Genomic DNA, 6,642 nt, shown 5'->3' with positions numbered 1-6,642 from the left:
ATATGGTCCTGACGCTAATACCCTGTCTCCATTCAAATGACCAAATCTCCACCTCCCTTCTGACATGTCCTGTATGAAGACAAGGGGGATATTATATTAAATGGAAGGCTGACTGAGCAGTGGTGTTCCAAAGATATGAAAAGCTATAATCGCCCGAGAGCAGCCACATTAAAAAACATGGTTTGGTTTTTTTTTTTCCAAGATTGTTGAAAAAAGAACTGCCATCACTTCATAGTCAAGACATCGTATACCACACCTGGAAAAGCCAGTATCAGTTCAAGAACAACCATGATTTTAATGGAAGACTCGCAATTGCTATTTTGTGAGTGCCTACTACGTGCCAGGCATTTTGCATAGTGCATGGTTAATCCTTTTCCTAAAACTTAAAACAAAGTTGCGATTCTGCAAAATTGAAGGATTTTTCCCAGTCCAGTCTCTAGGATCCCTTTGAACTTCAATCTAGGATTCTCCTACGTCAAAAGGACACGCTTTAGAAAATGCCACCAAGTAGAGAAAAAGACCTGGGGTAAAATACTGTGCTCACAGAATGAAGTTTTCCAGAATTAGTTTTTCAAAACATGGAAATTTCTGGAAGGTTCAAACTAATATGGTTATGACCAGCAGGGAGTGGGACTACAGGGTATTGGGTGAGGAGTAGCTTTCAATTATCAGTTTATGGACTTCTTTATCACTTGCAATTTCTTTTTAACAATAGGCAAGTGGTGATTTGGGAATTTCAAAATATTATAATGGGAAAAATGTATATATGTTTTTGGTTGTTTTTGGTTGTTGTTGTTGTTTGCTTTTTTGTTTTTATTTTCTTTTTTTATAATCCAGGCCCTGTTTTCACATGTTGCTTCTCTGCCCAGTCCAGTGTCATTATAAATCTGAGGAGTAATTCTTCAGTTCTTCCTGCAGTCAGGAACATGCTCTCTCTAGTTCATCCCTAGCATCTAGCAGCCGCCCAGGGTCTAGTGAGAGCGCTGTCATTATTGGTTGAATGAGTGAGTTCTGTTTCCCTTTCCATGAGCATTATGATTGGTTAAAAAATTCTAGTTTTCTTGAGACCGACATGGTGTTTCAATGCCTGTGTTTGCATTCGTGTTTAACATAGTGCTGGAAACAAATAATCTAGGCTACTGAGAAAAGAAAACCAGGCAACTGGATGTGTAAATGATGTGCGTGTGCTGAGCTAAGGTCAACAACACTGGATCAGGCTGTGGAGTAATGACTACACACATATCACAAGACCCTTCCTGGTATTGCCAGTCCACACTCTAAGCACCTGTCCATTGCTGTCAGGACCATGTGACGTAGACCATTGGTAGACCAGTGATTTTGTGTCCCATTAATAATGTTAATTTGATTTTCATGGGGTTTGCCTTATAGTGATATAAGAGCCATGTGCAATATTTAGTCTTGTTTGTGCCTATATTTAAGTAATGTTATAATAAAAATAATTTAAGTTCAACCTTGAGGGTCTGTCAATATTTTTTTAAAGGAATTACATTGAAGAAATACAAGTTCAAATTGTTATTGAAATTATTAAACCAGATAAAACCAAGGATGGAGTCCTATAACATATGCCTTGAACTACTAATCCACAGTTGGGGTATATTTGGTTCATCAAGCAAAAATACGTGTAATAACTATTACCCCCACCCTGGCCAATGACCTTATCCATAGGACAGAATCACAGAATCATCTACTGTTTATCGAAATCAAGACAAATGATGGTTTGGGCCACCTCCTCACTTATGGGGCTAGTGACCCTGTTAGTTGTTCATGGAACAGATACTTACCACGAGCCTGCTGGGAACCAGACCCTGATCTGGTAGCTTAGGCTCTTAGTGCCTGGGGCAGACAATTGGCACAGTCATTCCAGACTCCTCCTCAGACCTCTACCTGGTGGGGCTCTACTGTTGACACTGTTTTCTCAACTGCATGCAATTTTTGTCATTATCCATCAATTATCACACCTAGGAAACCAGAAGCAAGCCAAATGCAGTTCCTGCCCATTTTGACTTGAACTCTACTACACTAAGTTCCCACTGTGTTCTCCAGACCTCACTTCTTAGGTCAAGTGAGATGCCAAGCATTATTCTGCTCACCTGGCTTTTTCTCCCTGCTCAGATTCTTTCTCCACTGGGCCCAGGGGACTGGTGATTTTGCTTGAATTTACTTATGTAATTAATATGACTTCTATTACCCCCTTTTCTGCCAGTTCAGTAGATCAGCCTTCTGAGTAGCCCTGACCCCAGCATAAGATACCTGATGCATGTAGATAAGTGAAAATGTGTTGTAAAAATGATATTGAGTTGAAGGAGCAGGAAATAAAATTGTATATATATGCTGATTATAGCCATGTGAAATATATGCATACATTCTAAAAGAATTTGAGAAGACAATTATATCATTATGCATTATTAATAAATTATATTGAGTTCAGTGTTTATTACATTTTTTCCATTGAACTTGAGAATAATTAATATTAACAAATAAAAGTCACTGGATTTTAGGGTGCCTGCATGGCTCGGGTAAGTGTCTTACTCTTGATTTCATCCCAGGTCATGATCTCAGGGTTGTGAGATTGAGTCCCACATCGGGCTCTGGGCATGGAACCTGTTTAATATTTTCTCTCCCTCTGCCCCTTCCTCCCTCTAAAAAAAACCCAACCAACCAAAAAAAAAAAAAAAAAAAAAAACCCAGTCACTGGATTTAGTCAACATGACGTTTTTTGTGAACATGTGATGGCTCCAAGTTTTCACAACTTTTTCTCAGTCCTCACAAGAAGATGAATGTTATCAGCCTCAAACTTACCACAGAGTCACCCTTAGTTACCTTCCTCTTCCCTTTAAAAAAAAAAATGCCGGGGAGGGCATGTGTTTTGCCCAGCGTTCTAGAACCTCTACTATTCTCCATGATTTCTCAAAAAGACGGGGAAAAAAAAAAAAAAGGCTGATGGTGATTCTGAATTTCATACTCTCTACCTCCTTCCATATCCTTGAAATATTTGTTAGGGCTGGGCTAATTCTTTGGGCTTCACCTTCTTCTTCATCATGTTTGTCCTACCTTCTTTGGGAATCAGTATTATCATCTAGAAAAGAAAAAGAGGGTTAGACAAGATTATCACTAATTTACCTTCCAGTTCAAAAATATTACATTAGGAGCAACTATGTGTTGTACACAAATGTGAAAAGGTCTATCAGCTGTAAATAAACTATAAAATAATTGAAGTTGGAATGATATATACATTCAAATTTAACTAGGAGTGGTATAATAGAGTGGTTATTTTTGTTATGTATAACCAAATTGACTTTGATTTTTTTTTTTAAAAGATTTTATTTAGTCATTTGAGAGAACAAGAGCAAGGAAGATAGTGCACAAGAGCAGGGGCAAGGGGTAGAGGGAGAGGGAGAAGCACACACTGCTGAGCAGGGAGCCTGAAGTAAGACTAGATCCCAGGACCGACTGAGCCACCCAGGTACCCATGACTTTGGTTTCTGAAACAAGGAACACTTGAAAATATATTTTAAAAAGTAAAAAACAGTGTTAATTTTATCTGTAGAATTTATTTCCAAGGTTCCTGTGTTCCACTAAGACACTAAATATTAGCTAGTCACAAAAGAAAAGATCCTGTATGATTCCACTTACACGAGGTACCCAGAGTCCTTTGCTTCACTGAGAGAAAGAAGAAAGGGGAGGGGCAAGGGGAATGGAGAGTTGCTGTTTAATGGGTACAGTTTTGCAACAGAAAAGACTGTTGTGGATGGATAGTGATGATGGTAGCATAGACATGAGAATGCCCTTAATGTCACTGAACTGTATACTTAAAAATGATTAAGACCGTGAATTTTGTGTTATTATTTTTTTTTTACCACAAATGAGAAACAATGTACTACTATTCAAACCCAGAGAAGTCTGTTTCTCTCCTATATATTGATAATATTCTTTTTTTTTTTTTTTTTGCTTCTTCTTTCTTTATTGGACACTTTGTAGATGTCACGCAGGTCTAAAAGTTACACTGTTAAATAATTATTTAAAAACCGACCAGGACTAAAGCCCTGGTCCAGAGCTCCAAACCAGAAGCAGAAAGGAATGGGGGCGGTGGGCTGGGGGGTATCCTCCAACATCACCAAAACCCAGAAAACGAGGACCCTAAGCTCTTCCACAGGCCAGTCCAGGATGTGGGCCCTTGGGCTAACCCTCAGGTGCCTCTGGCTGCATCACTATCAGGTCAGTAACCAGCAAAGAGCCGGCCGAAGAGCCAGCTGAGTCCAGACATGGACAAAAGTAACTGGAAGGACAGGAAACGGACAGGTACTGTCCAGCTGTAGATAAGATCACAGAGTGCAGCTAAGGCAGGTGGGGCGGGGGGGAGGTGGGCTGGGGAGGGGTATTGCAGCAATGCAGGAGTGTGGCCCCAGAGGCCCAGCCCAGCCGGGGCAGGGGCTCACACATTGTGGGTCCTCCTGGTGAGCTGGGGCTCTTCGCCCACCAGCTTGAACTTGTGCTCCTTGTAGGCCAGGATGTCTCCAGGCCACTTGGTGATTGTCTGCTTCTCACAGAACCAGATTTCCTGTGCAACCTGCTGAATGAGTCTGAAGTCATGGCTGACCAGCATCATACCACCCTCAAACTCATTGATGGCATCGGCCAGGGCGTCGATGGTCTCGATATCCAGGTGGTTAGTGGGCTCATCCAGGAAGAGCATGTGGGGGTTCTGCCAGGCCAGCCAGGCCAGACACACTCGGCACTTCTGCCCATCAGACAGGTTCCGAATTGGGCTCACCTGCTGTTTCCCAGTGAGACCGTATCGACCAATGATCTTCCTCATTTCTTCCTTCTCCTTGATCTCGGGGTAACACTTCATCATGTATTCCAAAGGTGAGAGGTCTAAGTTCAGTTGCTCTTGTAAATGCTGATGGTAACGCCCTATCTTGACATGAGAGTGTTTTCGGATCATCCCGTCTGTGGGTAGTAGCTCTCCAGTGAGCAGCTTCAGAAGAGTTGACTTCCCTGCTCCGTTGGGCCCCACCAGAGCCACTCGCGTATCGAGATCGATACCAAATTCTAGATTGTTGTAGATGCAAGGCCCATCTTTTGTATACTTGAAGCTCACATTCTGCACCATAATGACAGGTGGAGGAATCTTGCCACACGGTGGGAAATAAAATGACAGTGTCTTGTCGCTCACGACCCTCTCTGTCAGTCCCGACGCCATCATCTTCTGTAGTGTTTTCTCCTTGCTCTGGGCCTGCCGGGCCAGCTTGGCACTGCCATGACCAAACCTAGCAATGTAGTTCTTCATGTGTGCGATCTGGTCTTGCTCCCAGTGAAACCTCTTCATCTGGTTCTCCTCCAGCTCTAGCCGCGTCTTCACGTACTGGTCATAATTACCCGTGTAATACTTCAGCTTCTTGTTGTGCATGTGAATGATGTTGGTACAGACGCCATTCAGAAAGTCCTGGGAATGGGAGACGAGGACCAGGATGTGCTTAAAAGTCTTTACTTCTTCTTCCAACCACACGCGGGCATCGAGGTCCAGGTGGTTGGTGGGCTCGTCCAGGAGCAGCATGAAGGGGCGAATGAAGAGGGCTCTGGCCAGGGCAACCCTCTCTCCAGCCCCCACTGAAGTCTTTCAGCTTCTGGCACTGCATGGCAGGAGTGAAACCCAGTCCATGCAAGATCCGCGAGGCCCTCATCTCCGCCTTGTCGGCATCCAGCTCTTCCAGTCGCTCGTAGAGCTCCATGAGCTTCTCACACTCCGCATCCTCGTGCGCCAGCCGCTCGGCCTCCCTCTCCAGCATGGCCCGCTCGTGTCGACTTCCATCACACACTGCAAGGGTGTCTTGTCACTAGGGGGCATCTCCCGAGTCAGATGGTAGATGTCCATGTGCTCAGGGATGGGCACTTCCCGTTTCCCAATAGCAGAGAGCAGCATGGACTTTCCAATTCCATTTAAGCCAATGAGGCCATAACGGCGGCCTGAGTTCAATTCCAGTTTGGTGTCTACTGAGCAGTCTTGACCATGAAAGGTGAGGGAGAGGTTGATAATGTGGGCGTCGGTACTGTTGGGGTAAGAGGCAAGGACACCAGTGACAGCTCAAGCAGCAGCTTTCTTCATCTCAAAGTCCTCTCGCTCCTTGGTCAGCAAATCCACTTCTGTAGTCTCTCGGCCATTGGCCTCATTTTTCTCCTCTGCCACCTGTGGTTCTGTGACAGTGTCCCCGTTTTCTTCGTGTCCCTTTCTGGGCCGCTGTCGTGCTTTGGCAGCGTCCTTCTTTTTGGCTGCCTTCTTCTTGGCCAGGTCAGAGGGCATGGTGATGAACCAGAGGGGCACGGAACTGTTCTTACAGGGAGCTGGGCCTCGCCGCTCAGCCTCTCTATATTGATAATATTCTTAAAAAATAAAATGCTTAAAAGGAAATTAATGAGAACTTGGAATCTAAGTAAAGGAAAGCTTAAGATTTTACAAAGAATGTAAAATTAGTTTGAACAATTGGAGAGATGTGAGTAGTTCTAAGTAGGAAGATATAAGTGTAAAACTGCTGACTGTATTAAAAATATATAAATCCGGGTCACCTGGGTGGCTCAGCTGGTTAAGCAGCTGCCTTCAGCTCGGATCATGATCTGATCCCA

The 6,642-nt window shown here is 43.7% G+C and overlaps 1 pseudogene across 1 annotated transcript; it reads right to left on the bottom strand.

The window, feature by feature from the left end:
• Positions 1–3,951: 3,951 nt before the first annotated feature.
• On the bottom strand, positions 3,952–6,381 carry LOC309846419 (ATP-binding cassette sub-family F member 2 pseudogene; annotated as a pseudogene). The gene has a single exon. The product of its transcript is annotated as an ATP-binding cassette sub-family F member 2 pseudogene (transcript).
• Between the last annotated feature and the right edge of the window lie 261 nt (positions 6,382–6,642).

Source organism: Mustela nivalis (assembly GCF_964662115.1).
Source record: "Mustela nivalis genome assembly, chromosome: 13".
Classification (NCBI taxonomy): domain Eukaryota; kingdom Metazoa; phylum Chordata; class Mammalia; order Carnivora; family Mustelidae; genus Mustela; species Mustela nivalis.
This window is presented reverse-complemented; position numbering and strand designations above follow the sequence as displayed.